Genomic DNA, 19,143 nt, shown 5'->3' on the forward strand with positions numbered 1-19,143 from the left:
TTCTAGGTCCATTTGTTGAGAACATTCATGGTGAAAATTCTTTCATTAAAATATCGATGGGAAATTTTCAAGAATTTCAAGTACATGGATAATACTTGAAGCATTATTCTTCTTCATCTTTGGCATATTTGTTCCATACATACTTTTTGTACCCTTATTTGTGTGTTGTATAGCCATGGCTATCTATGACTCATGATTTTTTTTTGTCATTTTGTGTGTCTTGTCTTGAGATCTACATCTTGAAGGATTCTTTTATCCTGGCTATGTTCCATTGGAGCAAAGATCCTCAACCAAGAGCCACTATTAGAGTGTTCTATTTTTTATACTAAGTTTTGCAAGGTTTTAGCCTATTTCATCTTCATGGTTTTATAATTCTTCATTTTGTTGCTAAAACCATTGTTTTAATGTACAAGTGTCCTTTGTAATGTTGTTGATTTTCTAATCTTATGTTGATTGGTTTTCCCTATTACATCATTCAAAGTCTATAGTCTAGTACCTTTATAAGTCATTATTATTGAATACTTTCCTTTCAAAAACAAGACATTTTCTATAATCACTTTATTGTATCATTTTGGGGTTATGTTACATCTTATGGCTTCCACATGCATTATATTTGTGAAACCTTGATTACATTTTGCACAACCTTTATATCATGTTTTTCATATGAGGTATGAGTACTAAAGTAGTGAGTGTGCAACATTTTGCCATGTATAATCAAGAAAATTGGTTGTACGTGACATCTTTTGTAATGTTAAGAGGACCTCTTGCTTAGTTGATGTGTTGCTATTGGTCCATTTGTGTATATGTATGCACTCTATCTATCATAACTTTCTTGTCAACTAGTGATTTCTTGCCTCCTATTGCATATCATGTTGGTCCTTCACATAGTATTTTGTATATGTGTCCCTTTCCCACTACTACAATGCATGATGGATTTGTATTTTCTAGTATCTAATGGTGTTCCATCCAACTTGGTTATATAGTGTATGGTGGTCTTTCTTAGGTTTTGCTCACCATAAACAATGCATGTCGCAATGGGGTTGGCCCATCATGTCTTATGCTATTTTCTTCAAAAAGTATTATTGCAATACTCATTTTACTTTATACATTTTGTGATAGGAAGATATCAGCTTGTAAAATGTAATAGTAATTCAATACCATATACTTAGGCTCCATCGTGCATATAGCTTGTGCACGTAAATTTCTTGATAGGCACTAGTGGATAGTATTTCTTTATCTTTTATGAAGCTAACTTCTTTAGGAAGGATTTGAGCTTTGTCAAAGATCCTCCATTATGGAGGAGTTTAAGGATTGCATAGCTCACCTTCATCTCATTGAACTCAGCAAGATTATGTTAAGCAATGTGGAACAATTTTCACCTCTTCCTTCCATGCATATTATTGTATCTTGTAGGATTTCCCTCCTGCCTCTCTTCCTAGCTTTAATTTATGTGACTACTTACACATCTTTATTTGGTAGAGTAATAACATGGCCCTTTTAGATCATTCATGCTCTCTTCTTGTTATAACATAGTTGCTAAATTAGAGTAACATACTCGTGTTTTTTTATTACCATCATAATAACTACAAAGGGGGAATTTAACTGATGCAACCATAACCAGTAAAAACACTCAAAAGAGTCAATCGGCTTATGCAGGAAGAGAGACACAACGAAAGTAGTAAGAAAACATAACAAATTCACATAAACAGATCAGATTACAGCCTAAGAACTTCCGGAAATCATCCGGCAATCTTCACATTATCATCAAAGAACATCTAGTAGTTAACCGATTACATGCAGGCTTCAAGCCAAATACAATCCAACCGGGACTCTAAGAATCATCTGGATCACAACATGCAAATCTCAATCCTTATTCTCAGTTCTACTTCCTCTGCCTCCACAAATGATTACATAACATCATATTTATACCCACCGGAACACATCTGTGTCGACCTCAAAGGATTAAATTCACCAATGCAGGAAAATGAAACGTGTAATTAGGTCGGCCCTAAGATTTAAGAAATCTTTTTGGAAAATAACAACCAAGTGATGTAGTTCAGGAGGAAGGTTGGCCACACACCAAAGAACATCGGACAAGACCCAGGATGGATCCACATGCCAAGAATCGCGTCGGAATGAAGGAAAACCAACCAGTAAGCACAAGAACTACCCCAGGAAGGAACCTAGAAACAGCCAACCGCAAGCGATGACTAACCGGAGAAGAACCCAAATGAGCTAGAAACCTGGAATCAACCACATGATACCCCCAGGAAACTGCAAACAAGATCTGCCACGAAGAACAAGCAACTACCGGTACATACTGATAAGAATACTGAAACTGCACAAAGAACTAAACAAGAACAAAACTGAAAGGACATGTTTTGGGTTGATGCAAGATTGCTCATCGACCGAGGATGCTCCTACATCAAACAACCTAGGTAGAAAAAGATGTTTCATGAGAGGCAACTCATGAACATCTAAAAGGATTCAGAATGAAGATCCCGTGCTCATTTTTTATCCAAATATCTTCTTTATCTACCAATCTCTTCTCTATCTCTCTCTGTGCTTCAACCGGCTTCTTTAACCTATGACTGTTAGGTCCCAGAGACAACTGAGAAGGGGATGAATCAGTTTTCTAATAAATTCAACCAAAATTAACTTAACCAAAACTTAATTCTTAATACCGGTAAACCAAACTTTATGTCGGTAGATAGTTTTAACAGTTAATTGCAATTATACCAGTAAAGATTAATGCATGAACAGAAAGACAACAACATCCACAACACATAACACAAATGTTTGTACATGGAAACCCTGCAAGGGGAAAAACCACGGTGGGAAGCCTTACCCACAATCAAATATGTATAGCTATGCTTATTTTCGCATATACCTTATTGCAATCCTTTTCGCATTCACAATCCCTTCTCCTTTCGATCTTACAAATAAGATCTTACATATATACCATAACCTAAGACCAATTGAATAGGTCGGCTCACTAAAAGATATTACAATGAAATCAATTACAAAGAAATCAATATCCGATGCATGATGTCAGCTCAATGCATTTACAAAAATAATAAATCATTTCCATAACATGACGTACTGATCTGGAATAGATAAGTCTGTCGGTGCTTATCCTGGACCTATTTGTCGGTAACAGCAAATATGCAAACTCAAATAAACAATTAACCAAATCGCCAAAACCAAGTGATCGAATAATGTTTTCGACATAACCAAGTAGTTTCCAAGTCATTCCAAGTGTCGGTGAACAATATAATATGTCGGTGAACCAAATACCAATGACTTGCATAAGTCTCTGTTTTGCCAGTGAACATAACCAAAATCTCCAAGTGCTAATAAGTGTTGACAAGTGTTGACAAGCGATAACAAGTGTTGACATCAATGACAAAACCATATTAACATATCCAAAATACCAACAATCTCCCCCTTTGGCATTGATGGCAACACAAGATGGAAAAACCATCAAAGTGCCAAAATAGAAATGCCAAAAACCAAAAATCAACAATCTCCCAAAGAGATGATAACCAGAAATAAAAAATACATAATATCCCTCCCCAAGGGATAAAGTCTCTCCTCCTAGGAATAATATGTGTTATCCATGTGTTTTTCCATATCAATCTCTCCCCCTTTGACATCAAATGTCAAAGCAATACAAAACAAAATACAATTAGTTCAAAGAACTTATCACAAAATACCAATTCATTCAATATACCGAATACTCCCCCGAGAAGTAGCTCTCCTCATCAAAGCCGGAATAAAAAATTTCTCTGTTAATTTTGTCGGTTGATGACAAACATCAATTGTCCAAGTCTCTACCGGTGGGGGTAGGACTCCAAGTTGCTCTTTGAGATACTCAAATGTTGCCTTAGGCAAAGGCTTTGTAAAAATATTTGCAATTTGCTCTTTAGTATTCACATAAACCAATTTCACTTCTTTTGCTTCAACATTCTCCTTTAGAAAATTGAATTTGATAGAAATGTGTTTAGTCTTAGAGTGAAATATCGGGTTCTTAGATATATCAATTGCTGTCATATTATCACAGTAGATAGTTATAGGTTCCTTGCATTTTACCTTTATGTCCTTCAACATTTGCTTGATCCATAATACTTGTGTACAGTTGGTTGCTACTGCAACATATTTTGATTTTGTTGTTGATAGACTTGTACAACTCTGTTACTTGCTCAACCATGAAATTAGTCTGCTGGCAAGAAAAAATGCTCCGCCGGTGGTGCTTTTTCTGTCATCCACATCTCTTGCCCAAGTAGCATCTGTGTATGCACATAAGTCAAAATTTTCATTTCTAGGATACCATAAACCAAGATTTGTAGTGCTCTATAGGTACCGAAAAATCCTTTTCATTGCTGATTCATGATTTTCTTTAGGATTACTCTGAAATCTTGAAACAATACATACTGCATTCATAATATCAAGTCTTGTTTGTGTCAAATACAGTAAACCTCCTATCATAGATTTGTATCTAGTCGGATTAACAGGTGTAGATTCATCCTTCAAAGATAATTTATTAGTTGTAACCATAGGTGTGCTTACCGGTTTACAGTTTTCCATGTCAAATTTCTTTAGTAATTCCTTCAAGTACTTGGATTGACATAGGAATATACCTTTATCAGTCTGTGAAATCTGCAATCCTAAAAAGAATTTTATCTCTCCAATCATAGACATTTCAAATTCTTGTTGCATTTTGTTAGAAAAGTCTTTACACAAACCATCTTCTCCTCCAAAGATTATATCATCAACAAAAACTTCAATAACCAAGATGTCATCATTAGTCACTTTGTAGTATAGATTGTTGTCAGCATTACCTTTAGTGTACCAAACTTCAAAAGATATTTGTCCAATCTAGCATACCAAGCTCCAGGAGCTTGTTTCAATCCATATAAAACTTTCCTTAACCTGCAAACCATGTCTTTGTTATCCATCAAAGAAAATCCATCAAGTTGCTCAATGTAAACTTCTTCTTCAAGATCTCATTCAGGAAAGGAAAAATTAAAACTATTTGATATACTTTATAGTTCTTGTGTGCTGCAAAAGCCAATAAAAGTCTGATTGCCTCAATTCTAGCTACCGGTGCAAAGGTTTCATTGTAATCAATTCCTTCTTTTTGAGAATATCCCTTACACACCAATCTTGCTTTGTTTCTGATTACCATGCCATCTTCATTAAGTTTATTTCTGAAAACCCATTTAGTTCCAATTACATTTTTGTCTTTAGGCCGGGGAACTAATGACCAAGTGTTATTCCTTTCAATTTGTTCCAATTCATCTTCCATTGCTTTAATCCAATATTTATCTTCACATGCCTCATTAATTGATGTAGGTTCAATTTGAGAAATAAGACATACCTCCTCATTTGTCAATCTTCCTCTAGTCATAACTCCTTGAAATTTGTTTCCAATTATCTGATCTTCAAAATGATCCAATCTTACATACCGGGGTGTTTTTACTTGTTGTTGTTCTTCAGTGACTGTTGAATCTCCAGATGATGCCGGTGTAACTGGATCACCATTCTGTACCAGTGTATTCACAGTAGGTTCATTTGTGATTATCTCTATTGCTGGTTCAGAGTTTGTATACCTTGAATTTTCTCTAAATTGTTCATCGATTTTCGCATTTGCACTCTCAACAATTTTCTACAGTCTCTTGTTAAAACATCTATATACCTTGCTCTTCGATGAATAACCAAGAAATATTTTTTCATCACTTCTAGGATCAAATTTGCCAATATACTCATCTCTTCTAATATAGCATTTGCTTCTAGATATTCTAAAATATTTAAGAGTAGGGGTATTACCAAACCATAGTTCATGTGGGGTCTTACCGATTTCTCCTCTAATGTGAACTCTATTGAATGTATAAATAGTTGTATTGATCGCTTCTCTCCAGTATATATGAGGTAGATTTGCTTCTGATATCATACTTCTGGCTGCATCCAAGATAGTATTGTTTTTCCTTTCCACAACTCCATTCTGTTGGGGTGTCTGGGGTGCTGGCAACTATCTTTTGATCCCATTCACTTCACAGAATGCATTAAATTCTTTAAATGTAAATTCACCTCCTTGATTTGATCTCAAACATTTGATTTTCTCTCCAGTTTCATTTTCTACCACCACCTTGAATAGTTTGAATTTCCCAAATGCTTCAGATTTTTCTCTGAGAAAAGTAACCCAACACATTCTAGAATAGTCATCAATGATTAGCATAAAATACCTATCTCCTTGTATACTTCTAGTTCTTGCTGGACCACATAAATCAGTATGAATTAAATCAAGAATATTGTTAGACTTCTCCGGAATACTCTTGAAAGATGCTCTAACTTGCTTTCCAAATTGACATTCCTTACGTACCGGATTGTGAGGTTTAACAATCTTAGGTAAATCTCTAACTGCCTTAGTAGTACTGATTTTCACAATGAAATCAAAAATTACATGACAAAGTCTCTTATGCCATAACCAACTTTCATCAATATGTGCAATCAAACATGCTTTCTCATTATTGTTCAAATGAAATATATTACCTCTAGCCTGATTACCGATTGCAATTTCCAAGCCAATTCTGTTTAAGATTTTGCATTTACCATTCTTGAATTGTAACTGAAATCTTTTCTCAACTAATTGACCAACACTCAAAAGATTATGCTTCAAACCTTCAACATAGTAAACATTATCAATATTGTGCTTACCATCAAAAGATATGGTGCCTTTTCCTTTGATCAAACAAACTTTGTCATCTCCAAATCTTACTAGACCTTCATTGTATTCCTAAAAGGTTAAGAATTTACTCTTATCACCAGTCATCTGACGTGAGCATCATGAATCAATGATCCATTCATCCTTATCTTCAACTTTAGCTGTCAAGGCCTGCTCTACCAGTTGAACAGTGGGTGTCGGTTGATCTTCTGTTATAGCAACAAAAGCCCATCCATTGTCTGTCGGATCCTCATCAGTAACTCCATCAGCATAATAACAAGATTTGTCTTTATTCTTCTTAAACTTGTATTTCTGATAGTCAGGGTTAGGCTTATATGTTCTTTTAGCTTCTTCTCTTAATCTTGCATGTCTATTAGGACATCTAGATGACATATGACCAATCTTATTACAGTTAAAACATTTAAAGGGTGCTTTACCTTCATACTTACTTCTAATTGGACCTTTAGGCATTTTCCTTGCAAATAGTTCTTCAAGTTCTTCAAGTTCTTCATTTTCTCTCCTTCTTTCTTGAAGTTCTCTTGCATAGAAGGCTTTCCAATCAGATTTATCATGTGATGATGGTGATGCAGTTGATGATGATGCCTTGAAAGCTAGATTTGTTTTGATAGTAGTAATAGGACCAAATTCCTCAAGCACAAAAGCTGAAAGTTTTCCAACCAAAGTGTCTCTAGATATTGATGCATTAGGCATTGTTCTTAATTCATTTATAGTAGTAACTTTCATTTTATATGCCGGTGGAAAAGCTCTTAAAACTTTAGAAACAATCTCATCTTCACTTAAGGTTCCTCCACAATATTGTATACCCAAAACAATTTCATTTACTCTTTCCATAAAAGCGGAAATTCTTTCTTCTTCTTCCATTTTCAAACTTTCATACCTGACCCAGAAGCATTCAAGTTTTGCAATTTTGACTGTGGAATCTTCTTCATTCAATGTTTTCAGTTTGTCCCAAATAGCTTTAGCAATAGATCTATCTGACAATGCGCTCAAAAGTGCTTCTCTTGTTTTGCAATCATTTTCCTCATCTTTTCCCAAGGTTGGTGGATTAGGCTGACCGGGAGTAGGAGTAGTATAACCAATCTTTGTAACCTCCCATATATCCTTTCCAATGCAATTCAAGTGTCTCTCCATCCTGATCTTCCATATGTCGTAGTTAGTTCCATAAAGTTTCGGACTGTCCTTCCTAAAATAGTTAGAAGACATTGGATCTCCTCAAGCTATTAAACTTCTGCAAAAAAAGGACTATGCTCTGATACCAATTGTTAGGTCTCAGAGACAACTGAGAGGGGGGGTGAATCAGTTGTCCAATAAAATCAACCAAAATTAACTTAACCAAAACTTAATGCTTAATACCGATAAACCAAACTTTATGCCGGTAGACAGTTTTAATAGTTAATTGCAATACCGATAAATATTAATGCATGAAATAGAAAGACAACAACATCCACAACACATAACACATATGTTTGTACGTGGAAACCCTGCAAGGGGAAAAACCACGGTGGGAAGCCTTACCCACAATCAAATGATACTACTGCAGATAATATGTGTGTACAATATGGATTCTGCACATGCAGAGAGGCCAGTTGCCTAGAGCTCACAGCTCAATCACAAAATGAGAGTCAGACTAACTACAATTGGATGGTTAAATCTAATAACAATGTACTGCACAAAATAGCATCTTCATATGCTGGATTCAGTACCGGTTAAGTTCTGATTGCCTTCACAAAATCCTTCCTTCAACTTTCAAATGATGTTTGTGTGTATAGCTCTACTTATTTTCGCATATACCTTATTGCAATCCTTTTCGCATTCACAATCCCTTCTCCTTCTGATCTTACAAATAAGATCTTACATATATACCATAACCTAAGACCAATTGAATAGGTCGGCTCACTAAAAGATATTACAATAAAATCAATTACAAACAAATCAATATCCGATGCATGATGTCGGCTCAATGCATTTACAATAATAATAAATCATTTCCATAACATGTCGTGCTGATCTGGAATAGATAAATCTATCGGTGCTTATCCTGGACCTATTTGCCGATAACAACAAATATGCAAACTCAAATAAACAATTAACCAAATCGCCAAAACCAAGTGATCGAACAATGTTTTCGACATAACCAAGTAGTTTCCAAGTCATTCCAAGTGTCGGTGAACAATATAATCTGTCGGTGAACCAAATACCAGTGACTTGCATAAGTCTCTGTTTTGTCGGTGAACATAACCAAAATCTCCAAGTGCTAATAAGTGTTGACAAGTGTTGACAAGTGATGACAAGTGTTGACATCAATGACAAAACCATATCAACATATCCAAAATACCAACAATGACTCTCTTTGTTTTTCTTTCTTTGCTTCAAATCTACACATTGCCTTTGTTTCTGCAATTTTTTATTTGGTTGTGCCACAAGACTTTATCCAATTTGTTACCATCAGCTCCTTGTCACCCGGTTCCATCTGTCCATCAGACTCATCTGTCAGATCCTTCTGCCAACTCATGTCACCCCCGATATAATCTCTGCAGTTGGTTCTATCAGATCTTTCTTCAAAACCTCTGATATAACCTCTACAACCAGTTATGTCAAACCTTCCGGTATAACCTCTACCATCGGTTCTTTCAAACCTTCCAGTATAACTTCTGTCACCGGTTTCTTGCAACTTTTCTTAGGACTCAAATTCTTCACCTCCTTCTCTTTCTCCTTCAAAGAAATCAATGAGAACTTATGCCCATCTTTTTCAATGGTAACTAGGTTTCTTCTATAGTCATAAATAGCTCCTCTATCATACTGCCAAGGTTTTCCCAACAAGGCATGACAAACATTCATTGACACAATATCACATAAAACTTCATCTCTGAAAGGCCCAATATTGAAACTCACCCAACATTGCTCCTTTATCTCTACCTTCTAATCATCTTGTAACCAACTTACCTCATAAGGACAAGGATGCTCAAGCCTCTTCAACCCAAGTTTCTCAACCATTTCCTCAGATACTAAATTATCAATACTTCCACTATCTACAATGACCTTGCAACACTTACCACTTGATTTGCATACAGTCCAGAAAAGACTCCTCCTCTGAGTAGATCCGGTATCCTTTCTTCTGAACATAAGGGATTCTCCTTGCTCTGGTGCACAGTCAGATCCGGTACCATATGGTTCTTCACTTGCCACACAACTTCTTGCCATTCCTTGCTTACATTCATAGGATCTATGTCTGGTTTCTCCACACTTGAAACATTTGCCAATAAATTCTTTACCAGTATTGTTGCTACCTTTCCTCGGTGTCTTTTGCTCCGGTTTTTTACTCCACTTAGGTTTTGCCCCCTCTTCTTCAACCAGTTTCTTCATACTATCATTCATCTTGAATTTCTCCTTTCCCTTATTCGGATGTCTTCTTCTCACCTTCTCCTCAGCCTTCAAAGCAAATTGGTAAGCTTCTTCAACTGTTGAAACCTTCAACATACTCATCTCATCTTGAATGTTAAAAGCAAGTCCACTGATATACCTCACCACCTTTTTTTTGTCAATCTCTCTATCTCCAGATCTAGTTACCACCTTGTAGAATTCCTCGGTATATTCCTTCACAGTCATGTTTCTTTGTTTCAGGTTCTGCAACTTCTTGAACAACTCCAGTTCATAGTCTCCCAATATGAACTTGGCCTTCAACCTTGCAACCATCTGTCTCCACTGGGTGATCTTCAATTCACCATTCTCCACTTTGTCTTTCTGCAACTCTTTCCACCACAAGGCAGCATGCCCTTTCAACTTGGTCTGTGCCAGTCGGACTCTCTGCGAGTCCTTGACATCCTCAAACTCAAAGTAGTCCTCCAACTCTTTGATCCAATCGATTAGATCCTCTGGGTTCAGCATTCCGAAAAAGTTAGAAACCTCAACTTTATGCATTTTACTTGCTTGTGCCACTGCTCTTAGGAATCTTTCCTCTCTCTCATCTTCCGATCCTTCAGCTTCCTCAAGCTCTTCACCGGCTTCCACATATTCATCATTAGAATCAAGGTTTCTTCGCAAACTAGCCAAAGCACTCTGGATTTCATTCCTCACTTCATTCTTGAAGTCTTCCATCATCTGTTTTACCCTCTGGGGGTTTGCTCTCCTCGACGACATCTCTCCTTCCACTCCAGCGAACTGCCTCAACTCAACAATCTGACTATCGGTTTCAATGGCCTCCCCTTGGCGATCTATTGAACACACACGCATCTTGCCTCCAATCAGCGATCCGTCCACCTCAAGGAATGTCTCAATGTTCGCATACGATTCTTCCACCAGCCGGTCCATAACCATCTTTGATACCAATTGATGCAGTCATAACCAATAAAAACCCTCAAAAGAGTCAATCGGCTTATGCAACAAGAGAGACACAACGAAAGCAGTAAGAAAACATAACAAATTCACATAAATTAGAACTTCCGAAAATCATCCGGCAATCTTCGTATTATCATCAAAGAACATACGGTAGTTAATCGGTTACATGCACGCTTCAAGCCAGATACAATCCAACTGGGACTCTAAGAATCAACCGGATCACAACATGCGAATCTCAATCCTTATTCTTAGTTCTACTTCCTCTGCCTCCACAAATGATTACATAACATCATATTATTACCCACCTGAACACATTCGGGTTGGCCTCAAAGGATTACATTCACCAATGCAGGAAAATGAAATGTATAATTAGGTCAGCCCTAAGATTTAAGAAATATTTCCAAAAAATAACAACCAAGTGATGTAGTTCAGCAGGAAGGTTGGCCACACACCAAAGAACATTGGACAAGACCCAAGATGGATCCACACGCCAAGAATCGCGTCGGAATGAAGGAAAACCAACCGGAAGCGATGACTGACTGGAGAAGAACCCATATGAACTAGAAATCAGAAATCAGCCACATGAATCCACCAAAAAACTGCAAACAAGATCTGCCACGAAGAACAAGCAACTACCGGTAAGAATACTGAAACTGCACAAAGAACTAAACAAGAACAAAATTGAAAGGAAATTTTTTTGGTTGATGCAAGATTGCTCATCGACCGGGGATGCTCTTACATCATTAACACATTTGCAAGAAGAATGGCATACTTTACTATAGTTGTAAGATGCTAGTAGCAAACAATGTTGGCCACCATTATGACTATCACTACTAACACGTTTATGACTTCCACATCCACAGTGACCATCCTTGATTTTGTCAAGCATAGTCTTGATTATTTTTTCATCATTGTTTTTCTACATTGTTACTATACTTTGTGGACCACTCTATATGATTTGGTATAATGGGTGCAAACTAGCAAACTTCACAGAAGAAGTTAACATTAACGCCTTGTATTTTTGGTAGTTGGGTACAAGATGAGGTTGCATGCCTATTTTGGCATAGGGCACATTCTAGGATATGTAGAAGTTAGGGAAATGAAATGACACCTAATTATTGTTGGAGTAACTAGGACATTATCTAGTTAATTATCTAATTAGGTCCTTTATTAATTTATTCACTTAAGCTAAACTTAGGTGTTTTTTATCTTTTATTAGATTGAGATTTATTTAGCATATTTTGTCTATTTTATTATGATGTAGACACTTGTCAAGCTCTTTTTTAATCTTGTCCTAGGGTTTGCATCTAAGATTTTATCTTTATGCTTTTATAAACATTCATTATATCCATTGTAATCTATCCAAATCATTTACAGTTTACTCTTAATATCAGATTCCCCTTTGGATCAATTCTCTCTCAAGGTTGCATATTAATCATGGTTTCTTCTCTTCAGATGTGATAGGTGTTTTGCTTGTAGCTAATTCATGGGCTTTTGGAGATGAATAAATAACTCGAACAACACTTGGGGTCTTATTATTGAAAAAAATAGTTGTGTGACCTTCACTTCTATACCCCATGCAATAGGGACTTTGTTGAATTTTTTATTTACTAGATATTTGTTCCATCCATGCAATTTCCAAAGCCTCATTTTTGTGTCGAGAGCATACATTCAACTAGTTCTCTTTGGCTATGCATAGTTAAGCCTCCAATGAACCATTCCTTCCTAATGATTTCATCTTTTTCCTTGGGGGAACTTCGAGTGCAACTCCTTGAATCCTTGGTCATATTTTCTCATGATCTCTTTGGAATTTCACTTGATATCTTTCAATGTAGAAATGATTCTTTGAAACATCTCTAGGTAATCACGCCCCATCTTTATCAAGGCATGAGTACAAATTGTATGCTCTTTCAATTAGGGTGGTTGCAAGGATTTAAATATTTTAGATATCATTTATTATGTTCCTCTCTCTAAGAAATCATGTAAGCCTTACAATGTCTAGAGGCATCTTCAACTCTAGTGTAGGGCTTCACTATAATGAGCCCTACTCATAAATGACTATAGGATTCTACATGTTAGTATCCATGACTATTGATGCTTGTGCAATTACTCTATCTACTCGCAAGGTAGTATGAGAGAAATTTTGGAAGTTCGGAATAATACTATCAAAAATAATTTATAAATATTATCATGGGGAGTTTTTGATACCTCTTCCAAACTACATCCTTGAATTTGCAAAAGCAAGAAAGATGTTGTAGATTCATGTATTCCCTCTCAATTGTTGATGGATTTTCTTCTTTAGATTGGGTATGTGTGAGACATTAGCCTTAGGCAACAACTTGGTTCATCAACATGTGAGCACATATACACAACCTCAACAATAGTAAGCTATGGTTCATGCATTGGTGTTAAGTGTACTCAATTCAGCCATTTGTAAAAGACACCTTGTGATGTGCATTATTAGTGCTTTCACACTTGTGTTGCCCCATTTGTGCAATGTGTCTTCCTAGGTTTCTTTGCTACCATTCCAACTAAACTAGTCTTGCAACCTTTCATATGATTCTCTTCATACACTTTGTGCTAAGTACTACAGTCGCCATCTTTGCACACTACTTCATGAACAAGTCACGTCTTTGACTAGACACCCTTAGCATGGTAAGGGAATCACTCCATGGGGGGGATTTCAAAATGCTTCTCCACAAACAACATTTCTACTCAAGTGAAATTTCTTTAAACAATTTGTGATGCAAAGGAGTCAAAAACATAGTCAAAGCTTCCTTAAGCAATAAGTAGGTTGATACCATTAATTAAAAGATGTAGGAATCAATTAAACCTTTCATGAACTTTTGCATGCATGTCCATTCCAAATTAGGATGCTTCGCTTAATTGATTGACTCCATGATCAAGGTAACAAGCTCTTAGTGAACACTTCAATGCCAACAAAGGCATCTGGACAATCAAATGAACGTGTGCTTAGGTAAATTGACCTAAGATTCTTCATATAGGTTATTGCCAAACACCTCCTTCACTTTCCAATTACAAATCTATGCACTAGTAAGCATTGCAACTTTAATAAACTTTAATTCAAGTAAGAACCATCTATGGATATCATCGCATGTTATCTATCAACATGTCATTGTAAATTTAAAAAAAGACATATAGAAGGTCCAAGCAATGGAACCAAAACATTAACCATCCAATACCTAGCATTACTCCATTTATTATGGCTCAAACATTGTTGTAGGTTCTACACACTAGCTTACATTCAAAACTCTCACCTCAACATCTTTGCTAAAGACTCATGCATTGAATTGAAAAATAACATAGATAACTATCAAGTACACTAAACATGCCCAAAGATAAACATAGCTACACAATGTACTTAGACGAATATCCATTGATTTCTACATCTATGTAAAAGTTAGAAAATATGATTTTAGCTTGGATCGTCCCTCCTTGTTGTTTGTGCATTCAACCCAATATCCAACTTCAAAGCTAGACAGAGATTCAACTACTTATTGCTCCCACACCCCTCCAGGATACTTCATCTTAGCCCTATACACAAAACCAAACATGAGGGAAGGATTGATGAATGAAAAGAATTAGACCTAATGGGGGCCTTCTTTGTCTTCCACTTAAGTTATGTGGCATGAGTTTAGAAGGTGTTATTTGACTTCAAATACTTAATCTCTCAAAGGGATAGTGTGAAGAAAAGGGCTTATGATTTATATACATAAGCCTCATTTTGCCTCCATGAGCATAGAAATTTATTTTAACTAAACTAATTTAGGTAATTAGATGACTTTGATTCATTTTTTGGTTTTTAGACCTATCAACCAAAATGGTGAATATTGCCTATCATTGGAAATAAAATGTTCAAGGGAAAATCAACCTTGAACTTAAAAAGTTTGAAATAAATATAAATTATATGAATTTCTATTAATAGAGCTCAAATTTGATATATATTAGTGTGTTGAATTACAATTATAGAGTAGGGTTTTATATTTGCTATACCCCAGTAGTTAAAGGTGCATGGAAATACAATTTGCTCACAAATATGTGCAAGAATTCGTTATCAAGTTTACACTAATTCTACACACAACTTAACTGTGAGGAAGTTAAGTAGCAGAACAACTACCTACACTAACCTTGAGAGGAGGGTAATGCAAAAAAAAAATCCAAATCGTTACAATAGTTACAGAAACTTAACAAAAATAGACATAACAACACGCGTGCCACAACACAGTGATTTATGTGGGGAAAAAAACCCACACTCCAAAAGCTACCCAATATATTATTTAGCAATCAATAACAGATTACAATATACTTGCAAAGAAAGCTCTTCACAAGAGTACCACTAATCAGAGACTCGGAGGTAACTCAATAGTCATAAGACTCTTATACACAACCTCTATCTCACACCTCATATATAGGAGATACAATACAAGAAACTATCAAATGGTATTACAAAACCATGGGCTAAAACCACCCAATAAAGTAGACTCAACCTTATCTCCAATCTAGATGCCCTATGACGTGTCAAAACACATATCAACACACGTTCCTCCCTTTTATAGCTCATTTATGTGTCCAATGCATTTTATATTTCCTATTTCAAGAGTCCAAACTTCTGGAGGCCATAACTTGTAAATCAGGTGTCCGATTAACGAATTGTTTGAAGCGTTGAAAGCTTGTGAAGTGCTCTATCACCTCGTGACATGTTATGTTAGTTACGCCCACTTTTTAGGGCATTTTAGATGGTTTAAAGCCTTCAATTAAATTAAAACCTTTCATTGCACCTACCTATAAAGTGGAAAATTGGATCCTAGTGACTCCCCACCTAGGAGAGAGAAAGGAAGCCACTAGGATGATTTTCAATTGGGAGGAACTCTACATTCAAAAGAGGGGCTTGAATCCACTAGATCCAAATCCGAGGGAAACAAGGATGTGAATTCCAAATGGATTGCAAGGGTTGAAGTGTGATTTACCCTCTTTTGTAAAAGAGAAAGTTGACTTGATTATGCAGAAAAGAGAGAGGAAATGAGTGAAATGAGGAGCTACCAGTTCGGGATCGCGCTATAACTTCAGATCTGAGCTAGTTAGATTGATATGGATCTGCCCTACAAATTTGGAGAAAAGTTGTCGGGACTGTGGCAGGAATGTACATGGTCCTCCACAAAATTCGTGAAGCGAAAAGGGTTCTCCTGTCTTTGCAAATGAAGCCCAAACCTGCAATTAAAGTTGCACACCTGCAACCTACACATAGAAAAGAGAGGGAAAATGGTTGTGGATAGGCATTTGCCTCAGTCAAACCCCGGTTGAGGAATCAACCTTGAAAGAAAGTAATTGTGAATGCTTGAATGTAAACCTTGTAGATGATGATTGCTTTGCTTCTTCAATGTAACCTTCTGAATGTATACCTTGTAGATCTGCAACTTGTTGATGATGATTGCTTTGCTTCTTGAATGTAACCACAAATGTTGTATGAAATGGCATGTAACATGACAAAACCCTATAACACACACATGCTTGCAAATGAATGTTGTAATGTTGCTCCAATGGATGAATGAAGAAGACTTGAATGCTTGATGATGACCTTGAAATCCCATATCTTATCCTTATGCCTCTCATCCCCCTAAATGAGGAAATTGACTCCCCTTTTATATATGCCTCAAGGATTAATTTTCAACCATTGAAGGCCAACAAAGAGAAATTACAAATCCCGAAGGAAAATTATGCATAGGAGACCGGGCAGACCTAACTTAGGGCCACCCTAAGGGGTGGGGACAGGGGCGCCATGCCCCTGTCCTGCCCTATTTTGGGGCCCGGACAGGGTCTAGAGTTTAGACAAGGAGGGTTCAAGGATGAAAAATGCAAAAAAGGGGTCTTGATTAGGAAGGAAGATGTCGTCGCCGAGTGAGGACCTAAAATGTGGTTAAAATTGCAGGGGTCGCAATTTTATGACACTACATTTAGCCCCCACTTTAGCAGGAGTATGGCCTACGCCAATATTGTCGATAAAGTAGAAGAAAAGGAAAGATGAAGATGAGGGACGTGGAGCAATACCACAAGGAGTATAAGACACCACTAATATTGAGGAGCAAAAAGCCCCCAATCTTAGGGTCTCAACTCACGCCAACATACACAAGAGAACACAAAAAGGCACAAGACACATGAAAACAAAGACAAAGCACAAAAGACACACGACAAGAACAAGACACAAAACTAACTAGCTGAAGAGACCTCAATACTCAGATGTCTCAACAACTAATCAGGACACAAAGACGAATGCCATCACATAAACACAAGCAATCACATAAAGAGCAAAGATGACATCACCCATGAACCATCAATAGTAAAACTATGAGTTCATGAGAGGAAGAAGAGAGAGAACATGAATACACACCTTGGTGATCCATGAGAAGAAAAGCGAAGAAGAAAGAAACCATAGACATCTCGCCCCTAAAACTAGGTGATCCATGGAGAGAAGGACATGGAAAATCTCGCCCCTAGAGCCTGTCTAGGTGATCCATGTAAAGGGAGAGAGTGAGAACAACGTTAGTTCCAATCAACCTCATGCACATGTGTGCAAGTGAGGTTCAAAGCGCCTCATAGGAGTCTATGCCCGAGTATGCTACAACCTATATAGAATGTATAGTACAAATGTCAAGAAAGGTGTGACATCCCGCTCTAAGAGTTAGTGCTTTGGTTCCAATAATAATCACCCCACATAAAAGAAAAGTGGTGTCATCTCGCTCTAAGAGTCTATGCTTTGGTTCTGAGAATGACCCATTGTACAAGAAAAGAAGAAGTGAAGACATCTCGCTCTAAGAGTCTATGCTTTGGTTCTAAGAATGACCCATTGTACAAGAGAAAAGTGACGACATCTTGCTCTAAGAGGCTTCCCTCTGGTTCCAAGAATGTCTCACTGTTCAAGAAAAGTGACGACATCTTGCTCTAAGAGGCTTCCCTCTGGTTCCAAGAATGTCTCATTGTACAAGAAAAGTGATGACATCTTTCTCTAAGAGGCTTCCCTCTGATTCCAAGAATGTCCCACTGTACAATGCATGAGAGAAATATAGTACAAAGGAGCAGTGTGGGTGCCCCCCCCCTTAAGATGTCGATGTCAACATAGGGTAATGTTGACATCTTAAGGAAATAAGAACAAGGATGCCTACCTCCATCACAAAGAAGATATCTGTTATGCAACAATGTCATAAATCCAAGCAAGAGAGGGATTACTCTTCAAGCAAGGATAAGATAGTTGAAAGGAGATATCTTGTTGTAAGTGTAAAGGTGATCCTTGGAGGAGAAGAAATCTTTGTTCAAAAGACATCTACCCCCAAGAGGAGTTGTCTTAGACAGATATAACATCTTCTAGAACAAGAAAAGGAAAGAACAAGAATGCAATCCTTCCTCCTATTTCTAGGTGAAAGGGATTCTTGATGAGGGATGACTCACTTTTAGCCCGTAGAGGGATGGTTGAATTTATCATAGATGTACATTACCAAGTGTAAAAGAGGTTGTAGTCAAGAACTAACACCTCTTGTATAAGAGAGAATCATTGAGTGAACAACAACAATTCCACACAAGGAATGACATCAAGTAATAGAACTCACACCATCCACTTAATAGGGCAAAGTGGATCCCTAGAGAAAGAGAGAGAGAAGGATCATTGCCCCCCAATCTAAGGGACAATGAGAAGAGCCTACACAATCTACTAGAGAGAGATTAAACATAAGCAAATGTCCAATGAACTTACATGAACATATGCAAGAAAAGACATTAGTAAATGTAAAATACACGTCTCAAGAAGTGGTAATCTTCGAAAGGAAAAAAACATCATATATTCCCCAAGGGGGATTAATCATAAAAGAATACCATTGTAAGAAATGATAATCACATATGAAAAATGCAGCCCCTAAAAGAAATAATGATAAGAAAGAAAAGGGAAAGGAGTGAAAATCCTTGCCCCCCAAGTGAGGAGAACAAGGAGAAACATTACACATTTTCTGATGATGATTATTTTCAAGTGATATGCCATCCTAGTGGAACAAATCCTT

The 19,143-nt window shown here is 36.8% G+C and overlaps 1 protein-coding gene across 2 annotated transcripts in view; it reads right to left on the bottom strand.

Moving 5' to 3' along the window:
- The window catches only part of LOC131056384 (uncharacterized), an 80,014-nt gene that overhangs the window by 46,091 nt on the left and 14,780 nt on the right, over window positions 1-19,143 (bottom strand). The window contains exon 2 of one of the 2 annotated variants that reach the window (XM_057990751.2): window positions 11,300-11,692. The exons of the other annotated variant lie outside the window; for it this stretch is intronic. The gene's annotated coding sequence lies outside the window, so the exon portion shown is untranslated. Of the gene's footprint in view, window positions 1-11,299; window positions 11,693-19,143 lie in introns of those variants that run through there. 2 annotated transcript variants of the gene reach the window in all.

The sequence above is a fragment of the Cryptomeria japonica genome, chromosome 7, assembly GCF_030272615.1.
Source record: "Cryptomeria japonica chromosome 7, Sugi_1.0, whole genome shotgun sequence".
NCBI lineage: Eukaryota > Viridiplantae > Streptophyta > Pinopsida > Cupressales > Cupressaceae > Cryptomeria > Cryptomeria japonica.